The sequence below is a fragment of the Eschrichtius robustus genome, chromosome 19, assembly GCF_028021215.1.
Source record: "Eschrichtius robustus isolate mEscRob2 chromosome 19, mEscRob2.pri, whole genome shotgun sequence".
NCBI classification, from domain to species: Eukaryota; Metazoa; Chordata; class Mammalia; order Artiodactyla; family Eschrichtiidae; genus Eschrichtius; species Eschrichtius robustus.
The window spans coordinates 2,253,888-2,272,062 of record NC_090842.1 but is presented as its reverse complement, the minus strand read 5'-3'; the positions used below and the strand labels follow the sequence as shown (position 1 = coordinate 2,272,062).

Here is an 18,175-nt window from a genome sequence, read left to right as displayed (position 1 = left end):
GTTAGGGGCTGAGGGTACTGTGCTCAGCAAGAAAAACAGCCCTGCCAGTCCGCCTTATAGGTGACTCCTTAAGTGTCCTGTGTGAGGGGACTTGTTTCTCCATGATCGAGCAGGGCTGATGACACCCCCTCCGAGAGCAGTCAGTGTTCCAAGTCTGGGAAGCCAAAACCGCCCGCTAGCATTTGACTCAAATGATTTAGTAAACGGGAAAAACCACAGGTAGAACGTGGAATGCTATGGTTTGGACAGAGCAGAGTGAAAATGCTTCTCATTGCTTAGAAGATGTCATCTTTGGGCTTGTGATCAAGGAAACAGGATCAATTAAGGACAAGCACAAGCAAACATTTGGCAAAGGGAAAGCATAAATCAGGAAATAATCTCTTTTCCTACTTTGTGGGTGAACCACCACAAGGCTCAGCCTTAAAGAAATTGTGACAGGCTGGGACCTGAGACCTTTTGGTGCAGTGCTTGCACCTGGACAAATCGCCTCCAAACAAAATACAAAGAAACTAAGGGATTAAAAATAACTGCATGCATGTGGCAGTTGGGGCAAACTATGAACAAGATACAAAAAGACAAAAGACCCAACTGCCACTTCTGAGGAGTAAGGAAGCAAAGCACGGGTACTGCAAATGATCCCTCTACTCAGCACCGCCAAGTTGAGGGGGGCGGGGGGCAGACCACCAAAGCCACTGCTGGAGACCAACCCGTGGACCGGCTCATGCCCTCACCCCATGTAAGGTACCAGCTCGCCCCCCCACCCCCATCCCCCATCAGGGAGCAAGCAAAGGAACCTGCTACTTGGTTTCGCTCCCTCGTGCTGCAGCACAAGTCCCAATAAAGCCTTGCCTGAATTTCTTCTCTGGCCTCTTATCAATTTCTATTGATTAAGGAGTCCAAGAATCCTGGTCGGTAACAAAATCAACTTAGATCCAATCAATTTACTAATCTCTGAGCAGCCAGGGAGGAATGCTTTTTCAGCCAACTCCAAGCCTTGTCCATTAGCCTAGTCTTCCAGAAGAAAAATAGGGCTTCCCTGGTGGCACAGTAGATAAGAATCCTCCTGCCAACGAAGTGGACATGGGTTCAAGCCCTGGTCCGGGAAGATCCCACATGCTGTGGAGAAACTAAGCCCGTGCGCCACAACTACTGAGCCTGCTATCTAGAGCCCGTGAGCCACAACTACTGAAGCCCGTGCGCCTAGAGCCTGTGCTCTACAACAAGAGAAGCCACCACAAGGAAAAGCCCACGCACCACAGCGAAGAGCAGCCCCGCCCGCCACAACTAGAGAAAGCCCGCGCACAGCAACGAAGACCCAACATAGACAAAAATAAATTTAAAAATTAAATCTTTAAAAAAAGAAAAAGAAAATTTGGGGAACTACGGGGGGTGGGGGTGGGGTGGAATAGGATTCAGGCTGCCGCCGTCCCCAACACTGATTGTAGGAGAATGGGAGAACATGTGAGATGATAGAGAAAAGAACCAGCTAGAAGCCAATTGGAAGAGAGCTGCAGAATTTCACAGGAACCTGGCCCCTGAACCTGCAGACATAATCGCCTTCAACAATGAGCTACAAATGGCGAAAGCCTCACTAGTGCTCCTCAGAAACCATTACTTTCCCTCTAGTGCAATATGACTAAGAGCATGCCTAATCCTTTTATACTTTTCTGAGAATATTAGGTAACCTGGAGGCAATACACTTGAAGTAAGATGGCCCTTCAGTCACAGCGCATCTGTCTGCAACACATTACAGGGGTCGCCTCTTAAGAGCTACAGAAGGGGGAGCCTATTCCCTGCTGAAGGTTTGGAAGGATCTGGTAGATGCAGGATTTCATACTTTTATTATCTGAAAGAATCTTGAAGCTCAATTGGAAGGCTCTTGGAATTAATAGTGTCATGGTGATTTACGTGAGGTTGAAACTCTCATTACCAAGAAAGAAGGAGAAGAGAACATTTAAAATGAGATCAGAATCCTAAAGTAGTAGAAAGATTAAGTACACGGTCCTATTTTAGTGAAATTCACATTTTTGAAACTTTAATGAATAATCTTAAATCTAATATATCATTAACATTTAGTGTACCTTTTGTGTGGTCAGGCGCCCTCTGCTGTCTTCAAGTTGAAATCTAGAAGAGAAAAAATTAACAATGCACCTAACATCTAATTACCCTCACCACAAATAATCAGTGTAATTAGACAGATCTCCCAAGTGTGCTATTGATGCAGTGGGTCTTTGTACTTTCCCACCTGGAAAGTGATCATATTAAACCCACCCACCTACTACACAGAACTCTTTTTTTTTTTAAGACACCAATTGTACTTGAACATTTGTTATTATTTTTTTTTTTTTAATTTATTTTTGGCTGTGTTGGGTCTTCGTTTCTGTGCGAGGGCTTTCTCTAGTTGTGGCGAGCGGGGGCCACTCTTCATTGCGGTGCGCGGGCCTCTCACTATCGCGGCCTCTCTTGTTGCGGAGCACAGGCTCCAGACACACAGGCTCAGTAGTTGTGGCTCACGAGCCTAGTTGCTCCGCGGCATGTGGGATCTTCCCAGACCAGGGCTCGAACCCGTGTCCCCTGCATTAGCAGGCAGATTCTCAACCACTGCGCCACCAGGGAAGCCCCCTACACAGAACTCTTGAGAGAATCAAGTGAAATTTAAAAAGCTTAGAAAAGTAAAAAGCAAAATACAAATTTAAGAGATTCTCTGTGCTGCAAAGTGGGGTCACGGTTTTGAACTGGCTGACGATCATTTCATTTAACAACATTAATTGGTTACCACAATGCGGGGATGTTGTACCAGGACACGTGAGACACAAAACAGAAGACCCAGCCACCAGCTTCAAGGAGGTTTTGTTCTAATGAGATAAACATGATGATATTCCTCAAATGCTCTGTGAAATGAAGCAGGGAATAAGTACAGAAGGAGAGGATGGGGGAGAAGGGGAAGAGGGAAGGCAAGGGAGGGAGTGACATCAAAACCCTTGTTTCATGTATTTTGTCCAGTTTAATAGACATGTGAGGGGAAAGGGGAAACCCAGTCTCTCTGCTCCATCGTGGCTGAAAGCAAAACTTTCTCCTCTTTGGGGTCAAAGTGTGCTGTTTAATTTCCAAACATTTGGAGATCTTTCTGTTACTTATTTCTAATCCAATTCATTGATTTGAGAGATCTCAGAAGTCAGTGCTCTCCATTTCCCTTTAATTCTGCTTCAGCTGCATCCTACAAATCTTAATATGTTGTTTTGATTTTCATTCAGTTCAAGATACTTCCTGATTCCCTTTTTGATTTCTTCTTTGACCCTTGGGCTACTTAGAAGTGTGTTATTTCGTTTCCAGACATTTGGAGATTTTTCTAAAGATCTTTCTGGAAAGTAATTTTTTTTCTCCACCTGCTTTTGCGTTTTTTTTCTTCATCTCCATTATCCTGCAGTTTCACTAAGATATGTTTAGACATTTATTTCTTTGTATTCACTTTGCTTGGGAATTGCTGGTCCTCGTGAGGCTGTGTGTGGTGGCCTTACAGGTCCGGGATTTCTCTGTCATCCTCTCTTCAGAGGATGCCGTTGCCCCCTCGTCTCTCTCTTCTCCTGGGTCTGTTAACCTCTCTTCTCCGTTTTCCCTCTGTTTGTCCCTCTGTGCTGCATTCTAGATAATTCCTCCTTTTATCTGCTGGTTCATGGATTGTTTGCTCAGCCCCATCACATCTGTCTAACTTGTCCATATAATTTTTTATTATGATTAGTAATTTTCAGAGCTTCAATTTTTCTCAAATCTGCTGGATCACTTTTATAGCTTTCAGTTCCCTGCAGATGTTTTCAAGCTTGTCTTGTCCTTAAATAATGTATGTTAATCAGTTTGTGCTGCAGTGACGCTGCTCGTATCCTTGAAGAACTGCTTGTGAATAACCTTCGAAAGATTTCAGCGAAAGCATCTTTTTCCCAAGGGTAATTGCTTTTGCTTCTGCCAGACAGCCTTGGACACTGCCAGCTCATGACATCCTGAGTCCAGATTAGTGTCTTAAGTTTCTTTTGGACAACCCAGGTGATGTAAATTGAGGCTGAGAATCCAAGAAAAGCCTGGATGTGGTTACAGTATCTCAGGGACCTTGCCTTCCCACATACCCCGCTCGGCACTGGGGTGACCTTCTCTGTTCCCGAGGTTCTGGGCAGCAGGCTTACTTCTGCTGCACCCTCATCCTCAGGCACAGCTCTTGGCACCTCAGCTTCATCTGCAGGGAATGGCCCTGTAGCTCCCACCTGGGACAGCCTTGGATTTGCTGAGCTTTCTCCTTGCCCTTTGAGGCTGTCAAACCCAAGTCAAACATGGCAACACTTGCCCATGCCCGGAAGCAAAAGCCATCTCAGAGCCCAGCCTCTACTCAGTTTTTTTTTTGTATGTACTTCCCGTTAGGTTCCGATTTGGTGATTTTTTACTCCTTGTTACCCTTCTGATGCCTTTAAGAAGACTCATTTCAACATTTATCCATCATCTTCTAGTTTGAATGGGAGGATTGGTCCAGATAACTTAGTCTACCATATTACAGCACTGCTTCAGTCTTTAAATGGTATTTTTCAGTGTGTCATTAATATATACTAACTTTTAAAATTCGGAAAATACAGGCACAGCCTGTATTTCTTCTCTCCCACGCACATCCACGCTTAGCATGGGGGGGGGGGGAATTTCCTGCTGACTGATTTTAAGCAAAGATCTGTGTTGTAGTTTCACTCATCTGCTTGGCTCACAAGTGCAGGGCCTTCTTCATTCTTGCCATTGCCCCATCTTCTTTATCACCCATCTCAGAGCCATCACATGAAGATCAAGGACATTCTCTAAGTCATCAGATGCAAAAATTGGGGAGGAGGAAACACCAAAACCTAGATAATAGTGCAGGAAATGCAACAAAAGACAGAGCCATGCTGGGTATGTTAACTGCAAACTTGAAAGGCACCTGTAACATCACAGCGAGTCAGGGAACAGGTTGTGATGACGCCAACGACCTTGCGTGCTGCCCTGTGAGCCTGCAACTGCTCATCTGTTTCCCGGCCACTGTGTCCCCTAAACCTGCCCAAACACAGCCCAAAGCCAGCTTTCCTGCACGCAGATTTCGAGGCAGCAGCCTAGAGAACATGCAGTGTGCGAAACTGCAAATCTGTCCCTAAGGTTAAATTTGTTTTTAAAAAGGTAAAACTCCTTGCCCAAATAGTTGGAGATATTGGTGATTCTTTAAGTTGATTTTTTTAAATCCCCGTAATATCACTGTTTTGAGCATCTGGCCCTTTAATCCTGCCTGACCCAGGAACCAGCTCAGTTTTCAAGCCTGATCATCTCACAGTCAACAATTTATGCTCAGGGTTCATAGCCGTGGCCCCTTAAATTCCAGCTGCCCGGCTTTGAAAATAGATCGCACGCACTAAACTTTCTAATTCTCCAGAAGGGCTGTTCTCCCGCCTCTTCCAGAGAGGCTCTGACCTCAGGCCATCTGGAGGGGGCCAGGTGTTAACCCTTCACGGAATCGCAGTTCTGAAACCTAAGTTCTGGGCAGAGACCTAACCACATCCTCCTATCCTTGGCCGTTAACTGCATCATTCATGAATGATGCAATTAATATAAAACATGTGAAATGCAACAAAGACTTCTTCTACATCAAAACCTGAGAGTTCTACGTTGTTAGAGAGCAGTCAAAGACTGGATTGGAGAATTGGTTAAGTGGTGCCCAGTATTTCAAAGGCATGCCAGGAATAATGTTCATGTTATCTGATTTCCAAGTAAGTCAAGATTTTCCCATTAATGCATTTCCTGGAATGGTCCCCAGGATACGCTAGGAGCTAGGATACGCTAGAAGCTTATTGCTTTATAGTAATCCATGTGCTGTGTCTCTCCTCCGCTAGGTGTCAGTCTCCCTCAGGCTGTATCTTATTCACCTTCGTATCCCCAGGACAAAAATGTTGCACTATTTGCTAAATGTTAATAAATTATGAATAAACAGTGAATGAATCAAACCCCCCAAATGACAGCACGACTTGATGCAGAGAAGGTTTGTCCAGCATGGTCAGAGGAGCGGAATGTTTGAGCTGGTCAAATATTTCACAATAATGTCCTGTATGTGGATCATTCATTCCCAAAGACTAAGAACCACACACATTGGAAATCAAAACTCAAGGGAGATAAAAATGAAGATCTAGAAAGATCTATTAGAGGAACATAGGACCGGTGAATAAATGCACAGTCGACACATTCTGAATAAGATGCCTGTCCTATCTTCCCTGAGAAGCAGCTTCGATTGCAGGTTTCATCCTCTCATAGCAAACTTTTAGACTCTGATCCTCTACATCCCCACTAACGGGTTTGGTGTAGGCTCTCACCCCGATTCCTATCTCACACTGGCTGTTCTTCCTTCCTCCCTTCTCTTGACTGAAAGGAAAAGGCACAGCGTAAAAGTTGTCAGTTAAGTTTATTCGGGGACCTTCCTGAGGACTATACCCCTCTCAGAAGAGGTGAGGGAGAAGCCAGGATATATAGGAATTTTTTGCTGAGAAAAATATGTAATCAAGCATGAAAAGATTACTGCTAATCACAAAGAACGGCCATCTCAAGTTAATGATTTTAGTGTGCTTTTCTACGTATGGAAAGATGCAAGAATCTGGGGTCACTGAAACTTTTCCTTAGATATGTAACTTCACTATCTAGGGGGTCTGTATCCAAAGCACAGAGTGCTTCCTGTTTTTTTCCATCCTGAATTCCCCTCACTGTTGGTGGACGACTGCAGGGGCCAAAGGCTTGATCCTTGTAGCAGTGGAGTGGCGGGCAACTGTTTTTCCTTACTCTCCCTTCCTCCCTTCTTTCTCTCTTTCTCTTTCTTTCTCTCTCCATCCCCCGCCCCCCTTCCTTCCTTAGTGTTTTTCGCTCTGGCCTGAGAAGGAAGGCCTGGGGTGGGCAGAGGGGAATTCTACCTCGATGGGCCCCGGAAACACTGTCAACGTTGAGAGTAAAAACAAAAAGTAGGTTATTCCGGAGAATGGGTGGAAGCTGATCAAAGGCAAAATCGTGACGCCGGTGAAATGGCTGTGAAGCTGTGCAAGGCCCTCATGCTCCTCTGCCACCCGGACCCTCCCAGGTGGGACTCCACTCCGAGGCCTTAACACCCCATCAAAATGTCTTACCTCCCAGTCTCTCAGATAACCTCTCTCTAGGATGACAGCATTAACTAGTGATTTTATAAGGAATGCAGGTGCTCCACATATGTCATCAGGGAAATGTAAGTTAAAACAGCCAGGAGACGCCTCCACACACCCATCAGAATGCCCAAAACCCAGAACACTGACAATACCAAATGCTGGTGAGGACAGGGGGCATATTTTTACATGAGTCATGTCGGGGAAGACTTTTCCTCTACCCTTCTAGGCTCTTCTGCCTGGTCTATGAATTGGATTGGCATGGGACAGATTAACAGGAGAAAAATCAAAGCTTAATAACACGTATACATGGGAGAGATCCAGAAAAGCTGAGTAACTCACCAAAATGGCCGAAACCCTCGCCTTAAATACCATTTTCAGCTAAACACAAAAGAGGATGGTGAGGGCGGTGGTTTGGGACTTCAAAGGGGAGGAAGTTCATTCACATGGAGATGTCTGGTAAATATCTGTTTGCTGGGCTGGGCAGAGACAATGGGACGCCGAGTGGACCCTGATCTCCACCGGCCCATATTCTTTGCAGACATATCAGGGGATAGCTCTATTCTGGGAACAAGCCCTCTATCTAAATCCTTTGGGCAGCTGGAGGAAGGTCAAAGTTTTTTCCCGGGACTTTTGGTGTCTTGATTGTTTTCAGCTTGAAATAATTTGCAGGCCAGAGACATTTTGGGTGTCTGGCCTGCAAATTTTGTTCCCCTACAGTAATGTATTTAATGTTACCCTCGATTCATCCAAAAAAAGTAGCAAGCCTGTAAGAGCAGCGCTACAGCAGGTGGGGTCTCGGGAGCCAATGCCCACCGCCCAGAAAGTAGGTTTTTGGGGTGCTGTCTCTGGGACACAGATATGAAACTGCAGGCTCTCGAGTGGGTGGCATGCGAGGCTCACAGTGTCACTACAACCTGCTCACCGACCAATTGCTGTGCATTTGACGTTAATGGTTGCTTCCTGGCTGGCAGAAGACCCCGTCTTCCTGGGATACCTCTGAGATACCCCAATAAAGATGAGGAAACATCTGTCACAGGCTGGGCCACCTAGCAAGGGCTCTACCCACAGGCACATGGGAAATGTTCACATTAGTATATGTTTAATAATAATAATAAAAGAACAAGCAAAAAAAAGAAAAAAAGAGAGAGAAAACCCGGTCACCAGACTTACCACATTAAAAATTCCCAGGTACTGGGACTTCCCTGGCGGTCCAGAGGTTAAGACTCCACGCTTCCACCGCAAGGGGCACGGGTTCGATCCCTGGTCGGAGAGCTAAGATCCCACGTGCCGCATGGTGTGGCCAAAAAAAAAAGAAATTACCAGGTACTATGTGAACCGGGCATCCTCCCCCTGCCCTGACCCCTCCCCACTTCTGACCCTTGACATGGAGGAGACATCGAAGGGTCTGCTGTCAGCATTACTTGGTGATAAAATAATGACTTGGTGACAATACTCTTCAAGGCAGGAGGGGGTGTCTTGTTTTGTCTTAGCATCAGGCCACTTTGGTCCGAGCGGCCAGGGCAGAGCAGGCTGAGTCCCTTCTGGCTTTTGCTGAGACAGAGCTGCCCGGACCCTCTCCTGGGCCGAGGACGGAAGGACGCAGACTGGGGGATCCGGGCTCAGCAAGAGCAGACGGAGCCCCCTTAGGGTTGAGGAGCAGCCCCATGGTCCTAGTGGACCACCAGAACCCATAGCCGGGAGCCAGGCCCACGGCCACGGGGCTGTGGACATAGTCCGCATAAGGAGAAAGGGGCCTGAGGGGTGAGCTCACCCTACCCCACACACCCTCATGACCCCCAGCCAGGAAGGCGCCCGTGGGGTGGGGAGGGCCTGGGTCACCCGGGACGGGACAGACAAGCCTTGGTGTCCCCAGGCTCCCGTGGGGGGATGCAGACAGCGTAGAAGCCGGGAGGAGCACGGAGGCAGCAATATGGGAGCTGGCCACCAGAGGTCAGCCTTTCCCCACAGACGGCCACAGGCCATGTGACACTGACCTTGCATCATCCCCGCATGGCGTCCAGGAGGAGGGCCTGGGACTCACCACTGCCAGGGCTGAGGCCACAGGAAAGCCCCCGGCATTGGAAGTAGAAGCACCCACAGCTCTCCGTGGCACGGACCGTGCCCCCTGCGCTGTCACACTGGAGGTTGGCTGGTCCCCAGGCAGGTGGCCAAGAGGGGCCGGGACGGGAGGCTGGGAAAAGTGGCTCTTCGGGGCTTCCCTGGTGGTGCAGTGGTTAAGAATCCTCCTGCCAATGCAGGGGACACGGGTTCGATTCCTGGTCTGGGAAGATCCCACATGCTGTGGAGCACCTAGGCCCGTGCACCACAACTACCAAGGCTGTGCTCTGGAGCCCGCGAGCCACAACTACTGAAGCCCGTGTGCCTACAGCCCGTGCTCTGCAACAAGAGAAGCCATCGCAATGAGAAGCCTGCGCACCGCAAAGAAGATCCAGTGCAGCCAAAAATTAAAAAAAAATAAATAAATAAAATAAAAGTGGCTCTTCGAACTAACTCTTACCTCCCTGATGCATAATGTGTTAGGAGCTGCGTTGGTTTTTGGTTTTTCGAGGGTTTTTTTGGCCGCGCCACGTGGTTTGCAGGATGTTAGTTCCCCGAACAGGGATCGAACCTGGGCCCCCGGCATTGGCATTGGAAGCTCAGAGTCCTAACCATTGGACCGCCAGGGAAGTCCCAGAAGCTGCGTTTTTAAGAGGGGTTTCGGTGCAGGCTTTGTGATCGTTTTGTAGGATGAACCGAGGGAGGACCAGGCCTGCCAGCCTTCAGATAGGACACCGGGGCAGGCACAGCCGGAGCCCTGGGGCCCCAGAGGAGTCGGCCAGGCTTTCCTAATCTGGAAAGATGACTGGGGCGGGGGCGGGGCGGTGATGTCTGGGAAAAGGATTGTTTGCCATCCCTGGCGTCACAGTCACCCAGTGTCTTCAGATGTCTATGGAAACCTCTAAATTACTGTTTGCTTAACTGTTGGGCACAGCAAGAATCCTCCCTCCTGCCTGCCAGGAGAGGAAAGCAGTACCAAGGGCTCATGGGGAGGCCAACTGTTTGTTCTTAAAATCTCAACCTTCAACACCGTCATCTCTGTCATCAAAGTGTCGGAAAGAACAAGAGCCGACCCACCTCTGTGCTTCCTGCAGTCAGACCCACGCGGCTCTCTCCACCGGGTTTATAATGGGCTCTCCGGCCTCGCCCTCTGCCCCTGCACCTGCCCCCACACCTGCCCTCTCCCCTCCCCCGCCTTACTATTGCTTTCACCTTTGGCTCCTTTTTTTTTTTTTTTTAATCAGATACTTTTTTTTTTCCTTTGGAATACTTTTAGATTTGCAAAAAAGTTGCAAAGATAGTTCTGCGTTTTTGTGTGTTCATCTTCCAGGACATGGTAAGTCGGTCAAAATGGAGAAACCAACACAGGAACGTGACTAGTAGCTAAACTGCAGACGTTATTTGGACTTGGCTGGTGTCCCCACTGAGAAGTGGAGTATCTTCTGCCATATCAGTAAACAAAGGATGCCACAGTCATCAGCGCTTGCAGCCACTGCCAGTGGTGAACTCTGAGGAAACTCAGGAAGGAAAAGAATGCCTGCCACCTAGCAGCCATCAGACCGCAGCCACTCCCTATGGTGAGCCCTGGGGAAATTCAGGATGTGAAAACAGGGGATACTGGCCCCAGATGGCTGAGGTGCACATCAAAGGAAGGGGTTCAGTGAGCCCAGACTCTTGCATCTTCCCATGCATAGAAAAGCGCTAAATTCCTTTAACTTGAGATATCTGGTTTTCCTTTAATTCACAATAATCTTTGGACGTTCAGACTGCCTGCCTTTCGTTGCAAAACTTCTATATAATCTGGCTCTACCTGCCCTTGCCTCCTGAGAGCAATTCTCTCAGGGTTACTTGCGATGCTGCCTCCTGGGCTTGAAGTCCTAAAAATTCCCGCCGAATAAAACATAACTCTCAACTTTTAGGTTGTGAATATTTTTTTAAGTCGACACCACTAATATCCTTTGTCTGGTCCCATTCAGGATCGTTGCATTTAGATGCAGCTCACTTCTCAGAGTGCGGACCGCACAGCGCCCCTGCCCACCTGGTGTGGCTCCCACCCAGGAGGCCCCACCTGCTGCTCTTGGGAGAAAACACGCCCCGAGTGGAAGTGTCCGGCTGTCTCTGAAATGTCTTTGGGCTACAATGGAGACCTTCCTTTGACCTCTCCCCAGCCAGCCTCCACAATGGCTGCCCTCCATCCCTCTGGGGTACCCTCTGTCCTCCTCACTGCTCCCGCCACCTTGCTCTCGAGATTCTGAGTATCAGTCATTCACTACTTAGTACATACCCCGGGCTTTGCCCAGCACTGTGCACTGCCGAGCTGTGAAGATGCAGAGTTCTCTGGGGTGGGAATCATCTAGAATCTTGGGTGGCATTAGGGATTAAAGCTTTTTTTGAGAGTCCCATGACTTAGAGAGTTCCCCTCACTCCTGTGACTGTGGCCCTTTCTGCCCCTTCCCCACCCATGCATGGAATAGCACAGATCCTCGTGCTGTGTTTCACTGATGCCCTCCCATCCCCAGAGTCTCCCCCGAACCCCATAGCTGAAACACCGACAGAGGACATCATTTAAGACTCACTTCCATGCAGCGAGATGAGGTCTTTACTCGAAAAAAAAGGAAAGGAATCTGTAAGAGAATCCTGCCGAGGCCGGGCCCTCCTCCACCACTGGTCTCCCGGTAACCAGGTAACCAGGATACCTTCCTCCAGCTGCCCAAGGTCATGGGGTTCCACTCAGAAAAACAAAACAAACCCCTAGGTAAGGGATGCAAAGATCAAAATGTCCCCACCGTGCACCAAAGGGAACACTGAGTTACTTGTTTCTCCCGCTCAGGGGCCACCGGCCACAGGGAGCTGGGAATGTTAGTGATTTCATCCATGGGACAATCCTTATTTCATGTGATTGTCAAACGAGGCCAAAACCAGGGATCCGAGGAGCAGTGCTTTTCTGAATCAGTGACCACAGTAAAAATTGCAATGACCTTGCGGGGCTGCATAACTGACCAGAGTTCTGAGTCGCTCACCCAGAGCCACTCGGCCCTTGAGGCCAGAATTGGAGAAAGTGGACAGTGTCTTGCCCAGGCCCTGGTCTTTCTGCGGTGGCCTCTGAACAACCTTGGGCTGGGAGAGCTCGTGGCCCCTGCACACCTGGGAGGGCGGAGCTTGGGGGGGCGGGTGAGGCTGAGGCACTGGGTCCTGTGCCCCGCACCGGGCAGTGGCTCCACCTGTGAGCTCCGTGCCCACGGTTGTGCCCTCTCCCTGCTCCCCCGCAGGCCTGAACTACAGTTCACTCCACATGCACTGCCCAAATTAGTCCCCCTTCCCCTTCCCCCCGTGTTGGCCTTGCAGAATACCCCTGGGTTGATTTTGCAAATCTGGGAACATCCAGGAACAGCACAAAGAAAAGCCACTGGGGCTGCAGCCGTGCAGCCAGGACCAGGGGTCTGCTGCCCTCCTCCAGGCCCCGAGCCCCGGGCTACAGGGGCCCCTCGGCCCAGGAGCTTTCTGTAACTGGGAGGGGCCGGGAGCACTGTGACACCCACTCCAGCCCCTCCGGCTCCTGCTCAGCTGTCCCCTGGCTCAGTGACCGTCCCTTTCCCTGGTTCCCCATGGCCACCCCACATCCACCTCCACCTCCATCTACTCAGGACAATGATACCAGAACACACCCCGTCTTACCATGCAGCAGTGGCCTCAGATGTTACCCCCAACTTAGGACTTCCCTGGCGGCGCAGTGGTTAAGAATCCACCTGCCAATGCAGGGACACGGGTTCGAGCCCTGGTCCGGGAAGATCCCACATGCCGCGGAGCGACGAAGCCCATGAGCCACAACTACTGAGTCCACACGCTGTAACTACTGAAGCCCATGCGCCTAGAGCTCGTGCTCTGCAACAAGAGAAGCCACCACGATGAGAAGCCCGCGCGCCGCAACAAAGAGTAGCCCCCGCTCGCCGCAAGTAGAGAAAGCACATGTGCAGCAACGAGGAACCAACGCAGCCAGAAATAAAAATAAATAAATAAATAAATTTATTAAAAAAAAAAAAAAGAAGAAGTTACCCCCAACCTAGAGAGAGAATAAACCTGGGTGACTGTACCAGGTGCAGGACCGTGGTACAGGAAGTCCATGCGGGGCAGGGTGAGCGGGGACTCTGGACCTGCTGCTTGATTTTGCTGTGAATCTATAACTGCTCCAAAAAATAAAGGCTATTGTTTTAAAAAGCCAACACACTACTACATATAAAATAGATAACCAACAAGAACCTACTGTATAGCACAGGGAACTCTACTCAATATTTTGTAATAACCTACAAGGGAAAAGAATCTGAAAGAATCTATAGATATATATATATAGTTAAAAAAGCCAGCCTCTGCGGCTTGGCCGACCCAATTCCCGCCGTGAGCTCACTAGGGCACTAGGAGTCTCCAGGACACCTGGGAGGATGGAATTAGAATATCCCTCAACGAATTTGTCCCACATTCTTTGTTTCCTTTTGAATTTTAAAACATTTCTCCTTCTCACCTTCTACTTCTCTTAAAGCATTATTTATGGTGTTTATTGACTCTTGTGTTTCTTCTAATTTAGTCTTCACTTAGGAAATGATTTTTTCTTTTTTTTTGGCACGCAGGATCTTAATTCCCGACCAGGGATCAAACCGCTGCCCCCTGCAGTGGAAGCGTGGAATCTGAACCACTGGGCCACCAGGAACGTCCCTTTCCTTTTCTTTTTTTCTTTAAATTTTTTTTTTGGTTTATTTATTTATTTATTTATTTATTTTTGGCTGCGTTGGGTCTTTGTTGCTGCGCGCGGGCTTTCTCTAGTTGCAGCAAGAGGGGACTACTCTTCATTGCAGTGCACAGGCTTCTCATTGTGGTGGCGTCTCATGTTGCGGAGCACGGGCTCTAGGCACGCAGGCTTCAGTAGTTGTGGCGCACGGGCTCTAGAGCGCAGGCTCAGTAGTTGTGGCGCACGGGCTTAGTTGCTCCACGGCATGTGGGATTTTCCCGGACCAGGGCTCGAACCCGTGTCCCCTGCATTGGCGGGCGGATTCTTAACCACTGTGCCACCAAGGAAGCCCCCTTTTCTTTTATTTTTAATTCTTTTCTGGAGTCTGTCATTTCTGAGTTTTAAAAATTGACTTATAATGGTGTTTTTCTCATATTTTGTATCATTGTCCTAAATATTTTTAGCTTATTTTGAAACAGCATGTTTCAGTTTTTCTCTTTTTTTCAACGCCTCCTTCTGAAGTCTTCTCATTCTCTGTAGGAATGTCATTCTGCCGCTTATTCTCATTTTTCTTGTAGTAACTTTGTATGGGGTTTGACCTTGATAGTTTTCTGTTGCTTTTTTTTTTTTTAATATATTTATTTATTTATTTATTTCATTTTTGGCTGCGTTGGGTCTTCATTGTTGCTCACGGGCTTTTTCTAGTTGAGGCGAGGGGGGGCTGCTCTTCATTGCGGTGCGTGGGCTTCTCATTGTGGTGGTTTCTCTTGTGGCGGAGCACAGGCTCTAGGCCCATGGGCTTCAGTAGTTGTGGCACGCGGGCTCAGTAGTTGCGGCTCACAGGCTCTAGAGCCCAGGCTCAGTAGTTGTGGCACACGGGCTTAGTTGCTCCGGCAGCATGTGGGATCTTCCCGGGCCAGGGCTCGAACCGTGTCCCCTGCGTTGGCAGGCAGACTCTTAACCACTGCGCCACCAGGGAAGCCCTTTCTGTTGCCTTTTATGTGAATGTAATGTTCACGAGCTTTTAGCAGGAGGCCTGGTTCAATGGCTTTTCCTCTTTCACAGACACACTTCTTCTGTTGGTCTCATGTGATTTTAACATGCATGGCAGCAGCTCCCCTTTCATCCCCACCCTCCCCCTCATTTGTCCCCATTCTCCCTGCCCTGCTCAACTCTGACCCCAGCCCTGCGGTTTTCCCTCCACGTAGGGCTCTGTCCTGGAAGGAGGCCCACCTTGGCCATTTCGAGAGCTCACAGGGCCTGGACCATTCCAGCCCCTTCAGATACGACCAGCTTGCCCCGCACTCACCCCACTATCCCAGCAGCCACACCTCTGCCAGCTTCACCTGCTGATGTCAACCTGGCCTGCTGCCGCGCTGTGCAGGGCGCACCTGTGGGCGTTCGGGGGCCCTACACTCAGCATGTAACTGCCCTCTGCCCTCTCCGCACAGACCCCGCACCCCACGGTCTGGGCCTACAGAGGCTCAACCCCACGCACGGAGGCTCCAGGCTGTGTGGGAACACCTTAGCTCCTTGTTTTGCTATAGATGTTGTCCATGGAATGTTTTTTTATTTTAAAGATATATTTCTTCATTCATTTAAAATGGCAGTAATAATCCTATTACATGTTAACATAAAAATATTTTTTTAATAAAAAGTAACTATATCTCTGAAAACACAACATTTAGTAAGAAGAGTGTCATTGTTTCATGTTCTTGCAAATGTCTTAATGTCTGCATTAATAGAAGACAGTTGAATTCTTGGGACTTCCCTGGAGGTCCATCGATTAGGACTCTGAGCGTCCAGTGCAGGGGGCACAGGTTCGATCCCTGATCGGGGAACTAAGTTCCCGCAAGCCATGTGGTGTAGCCAAAAAAGAAAAAAAAAAAAAAAAAAAAAAACTCAAAAAAACAAAACCCACCACTTTAATTAAAAAAAAGAAGAAGAAGACAGTTGGATTCTTATATCTGCTTGTACATTTAATCTGTTGGGCTGTAGCGTGTCACGTGGCCTCTGGGAAACTCCATCGTACACTCTCGGGAGTTTTTCTTTTTCTATCTGGTTGTACAACCTGTATTTAAGCTGGGCTCTTGGAATATCCAAAAACTATGTTACTACTGCAATCTTCCCAGAATCCTTCATAAGCTTTTTAATGGGGGGAAGGGGGAAGAAATAGCTAAAGCTGTGACATCCTTCCTCACCCCATCCATTTAACACAGCCAGCGTGAAACAGCAGGAGAAAGAAATTAAAGGCGTAAGCCTTGGGAAAGGAGAAAGTAAGTTCTCATTATACAGACACAACATAATGTAGAAAATCCAAAAGAGTTTACCAATCATCGATTAGAATTAACACTTAAATGTGGCCAGATTGCTGGATACAAGATTAACATACAATTTTTTTTAATATATATATAGCAGCAACAAGCAAATAGAAAATAAAAATCTTCAAAAGTTACCATTTATATCCTTAACTGGCAGGGGAGATACCATGATCACGAAGGTGGTTTTCCCACGGTGAGGCTCATCCATTGCACTCCGGATGTGATGACCTCTGCGATTTCCCCAAATGTGGGAAACTCGACTGCGTAGTTTGTGGTAGTGGAAGACTGCATTCGTGCTTTCCCCTGGGGGAAAAAAAAAGTTACCATTTATTTATTTATTTATTTTTTTCCACACACACACACACACACACACACACACACACTGTATTTTATTTTTACAAGAGATAAATAGACTGACACCAAGCATTGTACATGGATGACCACAACAAAAGCAACAATGATTGCAATTACCAAACATGAAACACACTCATACTATGTCATAATATTGACATTCAGTCCAGTAATCCTCCACTGTAACAGCTCCTTTACTTTGCAGTGAAAATTGATTTGTATATTCTTTGCCTCTGAGTCCTTGTGGGATTTTTTTTTTTTTAATTCAGACAGAAAGTCACAAAAATTATACTCATCCTCATCAGTTCACTCAGTCCCATGTAATTAATTTTTTTTTTCATCTTGATCTTTTGTTAGCACTTTTATGAGTTCATCAGTTTTTCATTAGAGTTCTGAAAATGCTTATTCATTCAGTTCAGCAGTACAGTCAGTTACCAGAAACCTGTACTTGTCAGAGTCTTTTCCATGAATTTTTTGAAGATGAAACCCTTTTATAGGAACATATTTGCAAAATCATCAGAGTACACCCAGAACTGTCTGTAAATGACAAAAGACTTAAAAATGACCACGGTTAAAGATATGATGAAAGTTCATAATAATGCAGTTGACAAGAAAATTAGTTATTTCTGAGATATACATTTTAAAGTAATAACTAGGATTATTACTTATAACATTATACCAGAACATATAAGATTTTTAGAAATTTCATGTAATGTCTGAAACATTTATATTAACATATTTCCATACATATTTCCATACAAATACAAATATAAGATTTTTAGAAATTTCATGTAATGTCTGAAACATTTATATTAACATATTTCCATACAAATAACCCAATAAAAGTTTAGTATTAGTTGTTTTGTTTGTTTTTTTATACTGCAGGTTCTTATTAGGCATCAATTTTATACACATCAGTGTATACATGTCAACCCCAATCGCCCAATTCAGCACACCACCATCCCCACCTCACCGCAATTTTCCCCCCTTGGTGTCCATATGTCCATTCTCTACATCTGTGTCTCAACTTCTGCCCTGCAAACTGGCTCATCTGTACCATTTTTCTAGGTTCCACATACATGCATTAATATACAATATTTGTTTTTCTCTTTCTGACTTACTTCACTCTGTATGACAGTCTCTAGATCCATCCACGTCTCAACAAATGACTCAATTTCGTTCCTTTTTATGGCTGAGTAATATTCCATTGTATATATGTACCACAACTTCTTTATCCATTCGTCTGCTGATGGGCATTTAGGTTGCTTCCATGACCTGGCTATTGTAAATAGTGCTGCAATGAACATTCGGGTGCATGTGTCTTTTTGAATTACGGTTTTCTCTGGGTATATGCCCAGTAGTGGGATTGCTGGGTCATATGGTAATTCTATTTTTAGTTTTTTAAGGAACCTCCATATTGTTCTCCATAGTGGCTGTATCAATTTACATTCCCACCAACAGTGCAAGAGGGTTCCCTTTTCTCCACACCCTCTCCAGCATTTGTTGTTTGTAGATTTTCTGATGATGCCCATTCTAACAGGACTGAGGTGATA

At 47.0% G+C, this 18,175-nt stretch overlaps 1 non-coding gene across 1 annotated transcript; it reads left to right on the top strand.

Annotated features, from left to right (window-relative positions):
- The first annotated feature begins 16,413 nt into the window (after positions 1-16,413).
- On the top strand, positions 16,414-16,577 carry LOC137754035 (U1 spliceosomal RNA). Its single transcript, XR_011071712.1, has one exon. It is a non-coding gene; the product is annotated as a U1 spliceosomal RNA (small nuclear RNA).
- The last annotated feature ends 1,598 nt before the right edge of the window (positions 16,578-18,175 follow it).